At 32.4% G+C, this 13085-nt stretch overlaps 1 protein-coding gene and 1 long non-coding RNA gene across 3 annotated transcripts in view; one reads left to right on the top strand and one right to left on the bottom strand.

The window, feature by feature from the left end:
- rap1gap2b (RAP1 GTPase activating protein 2b) overlaps positions 1–13085 on the top strand; it is a gene marked incomplete at its 5' end in the record, with an annotated part of 125081 nt that overhangs the window by 29331 nt on the left and 82665 nt on the right.
- Positions 571–5033, bottom strand: LOC147838892 (uncharacterized). Of its 2 annotated transcripts, XR_015520462.1 has the most exons (4): positions 4826–5033; positions 3496–4747; positions 2510–2872; positions 2205–2252 (listed from the first exon to the last, which is right to left on the bottom strand). It is a non-coding gene; the product is annotated as an uncharacterized LOC147838892 (long non-coding RNA). The 2 variants fall into 2 exon arrangements; XR_015520463.1 differs by lacking the exons at positions 2205–2252; positions 2510–2872 and adding an exon at positions 571–1958 and having other exon boundaries at positions 3755–4747.

Genomic DNA, 13085 nt, shown 5'->3' with positions numbered 1-13085 from the left:
AATAATGGGGACGTTCTCATAACATCCCCATAATTCACCATCTCTATGTCAAATCTATGCCATTATACTTGTACATTTATACATTGTGTCCTGATGTGTCACTAAAACACCCACCCACACAAACACACACACGTTTCACACATCAAACTTGGCAAGACTGGGAGGTTTGGGCTTATGCAACACAGACCACATGCACTGGCTTGTTTGTGTTAACATGCGTCCGAGTGTCATGATAAGCTAGCAGGAGAACTAGTATGTGTTTTTTCCTGCATGAATAACCATCACAAAACAGTCCAGCCGTAAGTAAACAGACCTGCAGTACATGGGAGTTTTGCTTCTTTGCTGTTGTGTCATGTTAGTAAGAAATTATTCACAAGCCTGTTTGCAGTGACTTAGAGTAAACCATAACAGGCAGGGCAGAATGTGAAGGTCGCATGTGGTGTCAATATAATTAGAGTGATGGTGTTACGGCCTTAAGCCAGTCTTCAAGGAAAGATGATGTATTTTTGAACCTGTGTTGACATGTCTGCCAGTCATGCAGTGTTTTGGATCTGAAGGCATGCTTTTCAAGGTGCAATTTTATTAAAGCTTTTTTTTTTTAAATATATTTTGTTATTATTAAGAAAAATGGAAATACAAAAACTAAAAAGGACATATTTATCATTTTAAATATTATTTTACTAATCTTTCATTCATTCATTCATTTTCTTTTCGGCTTAGTCCCTTTATTACAGTTTTTCTTTGTCGCATGCATCAATGGCTTTCATACAACTCTCTGCTGTTTTCTAACATTATCAGTTGGTTATGTCATGTCAGTGAAAATGAACTAAACTTCTTAATGCTGAATAGTCAGATAGTTAGAATTGTAAAGAGCAAATGCAGTAAAAATGTGAAACATACATATTCAGTGTCTTGTACCCAGATACCTCACTAAATGCAGTGATGTCTAACTTTACTGTAGTTTTCAAATGGCTGTGCAAATAGAGTAAACTGTCATAATGAAAACATGACAAAGCCAGTTGACTATCTTGTTCATAAACAGTGGTGTCAGGACTTTTCATCTTGATGATACTGACTCTTACATTGACATCAGTACTTGCTTTTGAGGAATGAGCTATTCATTTTGAGCAAGTGACACGCTTTTGCAGGTTATTAACTAGGTTTTGCTGTTTGTACTAATTATTTTGAGAATACATTAACTGTTGTGCAAATGTAAATAGTGTTGTGAAAAATGCACCAAAAAGACTGGGAAAAACTGTAAATTCTCATTGCTGTAATTTCTCATTGCATATTAAAGGAATTGATTCGAGTGGAAGTTTAATCTGAAAATTTGCAAAAATATTACCTAAAAACGTAACTAAAATTACATAATTTGGAGACAAGCAAGGATATATATATACATTTTCTGTACATAGTGTGTACATAGTGTGAGTACGCCCTCAGTCTCTGTTTGTTTTTGAGCATGAATGGGGTTGCTTTGCTTTGGATTATTATTTAATAAATGCTTCACTGCAAACGGATCTGGCATTTGCCTTTTACAGCTCTCTAACACAATCGCAGTCGATGAAAAGTTAAACCTATTTTCTTGAGTGTAAAAATGTTTTCGCCTCAGTTGTTTTTGAACCTGACATTGACAAGTCTGTCATTCACATTGCATTAACACAATCACACATAACTGTATTTGACACATGAAGTACATCCGAAAGCAACTGACGTGTGTGCGTGTGTGTCAGATACCCTCTTTAATACATTTTGTATTATTATGTCTGCATGCCTCGATGTTAAATTTGCGTATGATTTATTGTCCCAAGTCATATATTAAATATTCAAACATGTTAAATATTCAACCTTTGATGCCACATGTATTATTCAGAAGCTCACAGTGGTTTACATCAGTCCATTTATTGCCAGCTTCTCTAAACCTGCTGACATATCTCTGTGTGTGTGTGTTGCTCCTGCTCCCCACAAGTTTAGAAAAAAACAGTATCTTTTGACCTTGCGGGGACTTTTATTTTAGAAAAACTGTTTATAAATCATACAGAATGATTTATGCCTTGTGTCCTTATAATTCACAATGCTTAAATCATAGTTAACAAGATATTTTATAATTTAAGATTGACCACAGGTTGCCTAGTAGGGTCATATAATAAGCAGCTTTTACAATATGTTATGCCTATGGAAAGTCCTTGTAAACCATATATACAATACTATCCTTGGTCCCCACAAGTTTAGCAAAACCAGCATCTTTTTACCTTGTGGGGGCTTTTGTTTTAGAAAAACAGTTTATAAATCAAACAGAAGGATTTATGCCTTGTGTCCTCATAATTCAAAATGCTTAAATCATAGTTAACGGCGTATTTTATCATTCAAAATTGGCTACAGGTTTCCTGGTAAGGCCATATAATAAGTAGCTTTTGCAAGACATTATGCCTATGGAAGGTCCTTGTAAACCATGTACACGATACTATCCTTGGTCCCCACATGTTTAGCAAAACCAGTATCTTTTGACCTTTTGGGGACTCTTTTTAGGAAAACAGTTTATAAATCATAGAGAATTAAGTATTTTAAAATTGTTAAACTGCTGATTTATTTATTTATTTATTTTTTGGTGAGGGTTGGGATTCATGGACAGAATATACAAACTTGTATCTTTACAATGTAAAGTTTCAATAAAACATGAAAACTCAATGTGTGTATGTTTGTACTTGTGTCTGTGGTTTGCGAGAACACAAAATTGTATAATTGCATGGGTATGACCTAGTTGTACTATATTAAGGTGGTTTATGAGGTCATGCCTTGTGTCCTATAAATTCAAAATGCTTAAAACATAGTTAACGGCGTATTTTATCACTCAAAATTGGCCACAGGTTTCCTGGTAAGGCCATATAATAAGTGGCTTCTACAATACATTATGCCTATGGAAAGTCCTTGTAAACCATATATACAATACTATCTTTCAGCCCCACAAGTTTAGCAAAACCAGTATCTTTTGACCTTGTGGGATCTTTTGTTTTAGAAAAACAGTTTATAAATCACACAGAATAATTCATGCCTTGTGTCCCCATTATTCAAAATGCTTAAATCATAGTTAATGGTGTATTTTATCATTCAAAATTGGCCACAGGTTCTTGGTAAGGCCATATAATAAGCAGCTTTTGCAATACATTATGCCTGTGGATAGTTCTTGTTAAACATTTATACAATACTATCATTTGTCCCTACAATTTTAGCAAAACTAGTATCTTTAGATGGAGACTTTTTTTTTAGGAAAACAGTTTATAAATCATAGAGAATTAGGTATTTTGAATATTGTTAAACTGCTGATTTTTACAATTTTTTACATTTTTTTTGTGAGGGTTGGGATTTAAGGAAAGATTATACAGACTTGTATCTTTAAAAAATAAAACCACTGAAAGAAGTTTCCGTAAAACATGAAAACTCAATGTTCGTTTGTATGTGTGTGTTTGTACTTGTTTCTGTGGTTTGCGAGGACACAAAATTGTATAATTGCATGAGTTTGACCTGGTTGTACTGTATTAAGGTGGTTTATGAGGTCATGCCTTGTGTCCTCATATAACTGCTTAAATCATAGTTAACAGTGTATTTTATCATTCAAAACTGGCCACAGGTTTCCCACAGTTTATGTAATAAGCAGCTTTTACAATACATTACATCTTTGTAAACCATAAAAGTATATTTGTGTGTGTGTGTTGTACCTTTTGTTCATCACATTGTGGGGACCAAATGTCCCCACAAGAATAGGAATAGCATTAAATGTAGATATTTGGTCCTCATTAGGAAAATGGCCAATAAATCAAAGAGAAAGAAGTATTTCGAAAATGTAAAAATGCAGATTGTTCCCTATGAGGGGAACATTTAGGTGTAATGGGACAGAATACACAATTTGCATAGTTAAATAATCATTACATCAATGGGAATTCTCCATAAAGATAGCTATACAAGTGTGTGTGCGTGAGTGTGCATGTGTGGTGCATAATCAAAACGAGTGAACAAAGCAGACAGGGCTATAGGGCGTCTGGGAGGATTTCATCGCCCTCCCCTTCTCCATCTCTCTCTTTCTCTCTCCATCCCTCTCATGTAAAAGTGTAAGGCTTTATACTTGTAGAGCATCCCAGCTTTAATAGTGCACTTGTGCAATCGGTGGCCGTCGTGTGCTTCTCGTTCTAGAAAATATTCGAGAATTGGAGACTCTTTAACTTCAAAATGCCTCGGAGACTCTGGTGAGTTCAGCTCCATTTTGATTTATAATCTTTACTTTGTGATTCATGCCGTTAAAGAGAAATGCTCTGTTTATTTATGCACCTATCAGTTTTTTTTTTTTTTTTGGCTTTTTATAAAGTGACTTTTCAGTGTAGACAAAAAAAAAAACATTTAATATTCACTCTTAAGTGTTTTGTTTGTCGCACTTTATCGGTTTGTGTCTGTAGATTATTAATTATAGCCTAATAAATAAATTTGAGGCTGTTTTCTTAAAATATATTTTTTCTTCTTGACTGAATTATAAATAATTCTCTCAAAAGGTTTTATATTTGTGGAGCATCCCAGCTTTAATAGTGCACTTGTGCAATCGGTGGTCATCTTGTGCTTCTCGTTTTGAAGATTATTTGGCAATTGCAGACTCTTTAACTTCAAAGAGCCTCAGAGACTTTAGATTGTCATTTACAATTTTTGTTGGTGGTGAAATCTTTCATGCACCTCTCAATTTCGAGATTTCTGGGCTTTTTGACTGTTCATCAACTGATTTTTTACTTTAATAGAAAGAAAAACATCAGGAAAAATATACTTTTAGGTGTTTCTTTGTCACACTTTATCAGTTTGTGTAATTATAATAAATACTGCCTACCTGCTTTGTACCTGTGCAACATTCAACCCTTAATAGTGGACTTTATAATGGGTTTTCTGGAGATTATTGGAGACTGTTTACCTTATAAAATGTCTCATAGACTTTTAATTGTCATTTACGGTCTTTGTGTTGTGATGACAAATCCTTATGCAAATTTTTTAATTCAATTAAAAAAAAAGGATATATATATATATATATATATATATATATATATATATATATATATATATATATATATATATATATATATATATATATATATATATCAGGAAATTACTAATGAAAAAAATAATTATAATGAATAATGAATTACTAATAAAAATGGAAAATGTGTGTATTTAAATACATGGCAAAAAAAATAAATAAATAAACAACTTCAAAGAGCCTCAGAGACCTTTGATTGTCATTTACAATTTTTGTTTTTGGTGAAAATGTTCATGCACCTCTCATTTTTGAGATTTTGGCCTTTTTGGTTTTTCATGATCTTTTCAGTCTAATAGAAATTTTTGTCTAATTTTGTCACACTTTATTGGTTTGTGTAATTAAAATAGATGAATACCTGCTTTGTACCTTTGTAGCATTCAACCCTTAATAGTGGACTTGTTGGTTTTCTGGAGATTATTGGAGAATTGGAGACTTTTTACCTTAAAAATGTCAGAGAATTCTGATTGTCATTTACAGTCTTTGTGCTTTGACATTCTTCATGCAACTTTTGGGGGGCTTTTTGCCTTTAATTAATATATTTTACATACACCAAGCTTTATAGTTTTGTTCATATCTATGTTCTGAAGGTTTCTATGGGTGGATATGTTCATACATAAACCTGATCTATGTAAAACAGTTTATTATACAAAATGTTCTCCTTTTTTCAGTTTTTTTTTTTCTGAATTATGGATAAAAAGAGATATTATGAAACGCAAGCAAATTGAACACACATTTACATATTTACATTATACATAGTTAAAAAATGATAACTCTTTTGCATACCTTAATAACATTTTATAAAAACTTAAATCAACTAAGAACGTACAGCGACAATGTGTTCATATTTTTGACCTTTTACTGGGGTAAAAAAAGCATTGCTCCCCTGTTTTCAATAATAAGCATCAGGACATTAACTACTATTAAATGTTTTTTATGAAAGCGAAAATTGATCAGTTCAATAATAAGAATCACAGAATCTTAGACACAAAATCGAGGTGGATCAATATACTGTTTATTTTTTTGCGAAATAAAAACAAATATCAGGAAATTACAACTAATGAAAATATCAACAATACGTAGTTAATTACACAGTAAAAAAATGTGTTAACTTAACCATACACAGAAATAATGAGCCATTTATAATGTCTATATTTTTTTATTTTGGTGCTTCAAGGTATCAATTAAATAACAATTTTAGAATAAATTGCTCTATAAGTCAAATTACTAGTTTTTTTTCAAGTTTTTACATTAAGAAATTGAAAAAAAAATTTAGTGTTTCTTGTTAGTTTAGCAGCATGAAAAGTCTTTCTGGCACTTATTGGATAAATATAACATATTTCCATGTAGAAGCAAACTATATTTCTTGTGGTCTATTCACGCTATGTTTGTAAAGCACTGTTGGTGTTAATATGGTGTGGTTTCGCACCCGGGGAGGTTGTAAAGTCATTTTTGAGGGATTATGGAATATTACGTAAGCTGAAAGCACATCCTGACAGTTCGAGTAAATGGCTCGGAGCTGCTGATGTTTCTTCGGGTGTCATTCAGCTCCGTTTTTTTTCCAGTGATGAAAGTATAATCCGTTTCTCACCGCTAAAGCTTGTCACACGCTCTGGTTCTCGCTGCTCGGCAAATCTTAACCCGGGAACAGCTTCCTCAACATATAGCCGAGAGGAAGAGAGAATGTAGCTCATTTTTCTGGATTTAAGCTGGGGAGCACTTCTGAGGGGCAGAAGATTCTTAATTGCTTGGTTTAATAGCGTGCATTTGCAAATACAGTTTTTACTAAAGTATTTTTAAATGTATTTGCTATTTTTTAAGTAATTTGTTATTAGTAATATATTAGTATGTTGGATTATCATTACTGCTGTTAGTATTATTATAATAGTAAGTTATTTTTTATATAATTAGATGTAATATCATTTTAAGTATGACAATCATCATCATAAATTTTTTTGCCATATTTTGATAGTACTTATTTGTTTTTATTATTATTATTTTAAATAAACGAATGGTGACTATAATATTCAGTTGTTACTAGAATAATTAAATCACTAATAAATATGACATTACAATGCTGTAATCTTTAAATATATTATAATAAATCTATTAGACAATATAGATATTTGATGTTGACTGTAATATCATTTTAGGTATAACAAAAATCTTTTTTTTGCCATAAATTCTATTTGTTAGCCATTTTGATAGTATTTATTTGTTTTTATTATAATAATTATCATTTTAAATAAAATTATGATAAATATGATATTGAATTGTGCTAGAATAAATACATTTGTTAAATAAGACATTACAATTCTGTATTTTTTATTAAATAATATTAGTCACACTTTATTTTGATGGTCCGTTTGTTGAATTTAAGTTACATTGCATCTACATGCCAACTAATTCTCATTAGATTATAAATAGACTGTTAAATTGGGGTTAGGGTTAGGGTTGGTGTGATTTGAACTTGCAAAGTTTCTTTTAGTCAGTTAAAGGAGCAGTATCAACAGGAGCAGTTAAAGGAGCAGTATCAACAGATATAAAGCAGACAGTCTAATACTCAAATGGACCATCAAAATAACGTGTTACCTTATAAATATATTAGACAATATAGATACTCAAAAGGCTGTGCAAATAGTATATAGGGTCACACTTTACAATAAGGTTTATTAGTTAATGTTATGTAATGTATTTACTAACATGAACAAACAATGAACAATACATTTACTACAGTATTTATTCATGTTACAGTTTTTCTCAGTCACTTTGGTGCATTTCTCACAACACTATTTACATTTGCACAACAGTTATTGCATTTCTCAAAACAATTAGTTATTTGTGCACATCTTAGTAGCAGTTTCTCATTCCTTCCAACACACTGCAGATGCTTTTGGACATGCATCAATTGCTTTTATACAACTCTCTGCTGTTTTATAACATTATCATTTACTTATGCATGTCAGTCAAAATTAACTAAACTTGTGAATGCTGAATAGTCATTCCATAGAAAACTAATAGTCCTCATTTTATTACTTGAGTCATTACATACAAAAATGTTGAACTATTTGTCAAAATCTGTCTAGCAAATTTTATAAAAAAATGTAAATCTTTATTTTCCTGAAAATGCCTTAAAAAATTAACAATATAATGAATGATTTACAGACCTGTGTATGTTGTAGGTTCAGTTCAAATATGTTCTGCAGTATTGTTTACAGTTGTGCACAGCTCTACCCAAAGAAAGTTTATGTTTGTTGTAAATAAGGGTTTATTTATTCTTTTGCACAATGCTGTGAACTAATTAGAATTGTAAAGAGCAAATGCAGTAAAAATGTGAAACATACAGATTCAGTGTGTTGTACCCAGATACCTCACTAAATGCAGTGATGTCTAACTTTACTGTAGTTCTCAAATGGCTGTGCAAATGGTATATAGCGCTGTCTTGAGCATTTTCAGGAAGTGTCACCAAAATCTTTTTTGCATTGGAAAAATTGTACAGAGTAAACTGTCATAATGAAAACGTGGCAAAGCCAGTTGACTATCTTGTTCATAAACAATGGTGTCAGGACTTTTTATTTTGATGATACTGACACTTTCATTGACATCAATACTTGCTTTTGAGGAATGAACTATCCATTTTGAGCAAGTGACACGCTTTTGCAGGTTATCATCTAGGTTTTGCAGTTTGTACTAACTGTTTTGAGAAATGCAGTAGTGTTGTGAGAAACGCACCAAAGCGACTGATAAAAACTGTAATAAACGTTAGTTATGAGAATACAGTAGTTCATTGTTAGTTCATGTTAACTCATGGTGCATTAACTAATGTTAACAAGCATGGACTTGAATGTTAATAATGCATTAGTAAATGTTCAATCATGATTAATAAATGCTGTGCAAATGTTGTTCATGATTAGTTCATGTTAGCAAATGCATTAACTAATGAACCTAATTGTAAAGTGTTACCGTATATAGTGCTGTCCTGAGCATTTTCTGGATGTGTCACCAAAATCAGACTTTTTTGCATTGAAAAAACATACTGAGTATCTGTCATAATGAAAACATGACAAAGCCATTTGACTATCTTGTTCATGAACAACGGTGTCAGAACTTTTCATCTTGATGATACTGACACTTTCATTGACATGAATACTTGCTTTTGAGGAATGAACTATTCATTTTGAGCATGTGCCGCGCTTTTGCAGGTTATCATCCAGGTTTTGCAGTTTTTACTAATTGTTTTGAGACGAGCATTAACTGTTGTGCAGAAATGCACTAGTGTTGTGAGAAACGCACCAAAGCGACTGAGAAAAACTGTATTGTCAGAATTATTAGCCCCCTTCGATTTTTTTTTTTTCTTTTTAAAATATTTCCTAAATGGTGTTTAACAGAGCAAGGAAATTTTCACAGTATGTCTGATCATATTTTTTTCTTCTGGTGAAAGTCTTATTTGTTTTATTTTGGCTAGAATAAAAGCAGTTTTTGTTTAAAAAAAAAAAAAACATTTTAAGGTCAAAATTATTAGCCCCTTTTAGCTATATATTTTTCGATAGTCTACAGAACAAACCATTGTTATACAATAACTTGTCTAATTACCCTAGCCTGCCTAGTTAGCCTAATTAACCTAGTTAAGCCTTTACAGTTTTTCTTGTTTGCTTTGATGCAGCCGTCAACTGAAAGTCCACATTTTCAAAACAGTTAACACACAGGCCTAAACAGCGGCACTCATGGTCAAAATGAAACATTATGCTTGCAAAATGCACATACCGTGTCAAAACATTAAAAATATGCAACAAAAGCTAGTCTTACCTTCAAACAACACAACTTGCAAACAAGTATATGAGCTCTTTCAATTATTCATTAGACAATGGACAACAAAAAACAAAATACAGATCTACATTTACATTTACATTTAGTCATTTAGCAGACGCTTTTATCCAAAGCGACTTACAAATGAGGACAAGGAAGCAATTTACACAACTAAGAGCAACAATGAATAAGTACTAAAGGCAAGTTTCAGGTCTGTAAAGTCTAAGAAGGGAAGTGTTAGTAGTTTTTTTTTTTTTTTTTTGTACAGTTAGTGTGATATTCAAAGAGGCAATTGCAGATTAGGAAGTGAAGTGGAGACTAAATAGTTGAGTTTTTAGTCGTTTCTTGAAAATGGCGAGTGACTCTGCTCACATCTCAATGTGAATTCTATTTGGGCTGTCAAATTGGCCTTTTTGCAAAGAATTGGATCAAGAATAAGAAATGCTTTGATTAAACTTATATTGAGTTCATGACATTTTTCAAACTGTGGCTGAAAACTAAAATACCGTAAAAAAAAAAAAAAAAGAAAAAGAAAATTTTAAAAAAGAAAAAAAGTAGCAGAAAGAAGCAGAAAAAAGAAAAAAACTAATAAAATATTGTAAATATTAGAGAAAACACATGTAAACCAATATACAGTCAAATATATTGGGAGTATAGGAAATAGCCACTATTGACCTCCTCCATCCATGCTGGCACAGAACAACACAGACCTTCTACCATTTTAATGTTTGCAGACTGATTGCTAAGTGAAGATTTGTGTGAAGTAGTGTCAAACCGGTGCTTCATTGAATTCATACTGATCTTGGTGGTTTCTAATGGTTAGGAATGGATGGTTTCAGTTTGGTTACCATAACTAAAACAATGAAGTTTGGACTGCTTGAATGACATCCGTGTTAACTGTTTTGAAAAATGGTGGGGAAAATGTGTCAACCCAATGAGAAAGAGTTTACACATTTGCAATACCGGTCTTCTGCTCTTCTGGGATAGTGATAATAAAAATGAAGTGGAACTTAGTTTCTTTAACCAGGTCAAAGCAAACAAGAAAAACTGTAAATGTCACTTTAAGCTGTATAGAAGCGTCTTGAAAAATATCTAGTAAAATATTACTTACTGTCATCATGGCAAAGATAAAATAAATCAGTTATTAGAGACAAGTAATTAAAACTATTATGCTTAAAAATGTGCTCTTCGTTAAACAGAAATTGGGGAAAAAATAAACAGATATTTCAGACTTCAACTGTACATATTAATAACTAATAATCATATTTGATATTGGTTGTAATATCATTTTAGGTATAACAACAATCATCACCATTACATTTTTTTTTTGCCATAGATGCTATTTGTTAGCCATTTTGATAGTATGTAATTGTTTTCATTATCATAATTAACATTTAAATATAATAATGATGAATATAATATTGAATTGTGCTCGAATAAATACATTACTATTAAATATGACATTACAATTCTGTATTTTTTATTAAATAATATTGTAAATGGTCACACTTTATTTAGATGGTTTTGATGGTTTTTTATTAAATATTATAATAAATCTGTTAGACAATATAGATAATATTTACTAATAATCATACTAGCGCTTATATATAATGTATCCAGGTGATACACTCTGTAATTCATTAAAATGCATTATAAGATATATATAAGATAAAGGTTTAATTGACATCCATTTAAAACAAAGCTCAACCAGCCAAAAACAGCTCAGTTTGGGTGTTGGGAATGCATGTGCATGGTTTTTATTATGATTATTATTATTATTATTATTATTATTATTATTATCGGGGGTGGGGGCTGGTTGTTTGAAAAAGGTGGTTCTGCAGACTTTTTTCTATGTTAACTAATTGTGCTTAAATGCAAGCTTTTTTTTTAAAGAAACCGATTTTTCAAATAGATTTTTTATTTCTCCCTGTTTTAGTCATCTCCACTCGAAATGCGTTTGATGACCCGCTGGTATTCAACCTAAGTTCATCCTACTTTTAGTGCACTTGACTCTTTATTTCCCCTTTGACTACTGCTCCTCAACAGACAAAGCCTTTTCCACATCACTGCTCTTTCCTCCTATTCCTCGCTCTGTCCGTCCATTTCTCCATCATCCCCTACAGCCCGTCTGATGAAAAATAAATGCGTAACTGGAAGATTGAGATCCTTTCATAAGGAATAGAACAGTTACACAACTGCACTCATCCAGTACTTATTATGCCTGTATATATGTGTTTGCAAGCACATATAAACAGTGTGTGTGTCTGTGTCTCTGTGTGTGTGTGTGTGTGTGTGTGTGTGTGTGTGTGTGTGTGTGTGTGTGTGTGTGTGTTTGTGTGGTTGTGATCTAGTTAAATTGTATTCCCTCTACACCTCTTTCACATGGCCCTATTAAGACTGACGCTCATATCTGCTGGAGGCAGTTGGGCTAAAGACAGCAACAATTCAAAATCACTGAGAAAGAGGAACCGACATAATGACAGCTCCTGCTGAGAAATCTCATTGTCATATTGCCAAACCATTGTTAGACAAGAAAAGTATTGATCAAAAATGTATCCCTAAAATTCCTACATGACTGTTTAGCTTTTTGTTTTAGCCCTTAGTGTTGTAAGTTGGGTTGTCAAAAGTACAGACTTTGATACCAATTGCACTTTTGAACATATTCTTAAACACAGTTGATTGGCCATTGTACTCAAAACTCACTTCATAACTTCAGTTATATTATTCTTTAGTTGTGTGATTATTAGTAGGGTGTAACGGTACACTGGAGTCACAGTTTTGGGGTCACGGTTCAGTACGGGCATATGGTACAACATGAATAATTTAAAGAGAACCTATTATACATTAAAAAGGGTCATATTTTGGCTTTGAGGGTCTCCAACAACAGGCTGATATATATATGTAAAGACAACAAAACACTTGCATTTATTTTCACCTAATTATCCCAACGACTCCCATGTGATTCGTCCAGAAATTAATTTGTTCCCAAACTCCTCCTTAGCATGAGGCTAATCTGCGCTGATTGGTCCGAAAACACAGTCTATTGCGATTGGTCGATTGCGTTCAGCACGAGACAGAGAGAAATGCCCACCACGGCTTATCAACATTGTTGAAGTAGTCAGAGTGCAGAGTGTATGTGTGAGCCCAATGCAGGAGTGCATTAAAGTAATGCAGTTTAACAACAGCATATTGCTTTATACTTAACCATAAGTGA

The sequence above is a fragment of the Danio rerio genome, chromosome 21 (genome assembly GCF_052040795.2).
Source record: "Danio rerio strain M-AB ecotype USA chromosome 21, GRCz13ab, whole genome shotgun sequence".
Lineage (NCBI taxonomy): Eukaryota > Metazoa > Chordata > Actinopteri > Cypriniformes > Danionidae > Danio > Danio rerio.
This window is presented reverse-complemented; position numbering and strand designations above follow the sequence as displayed.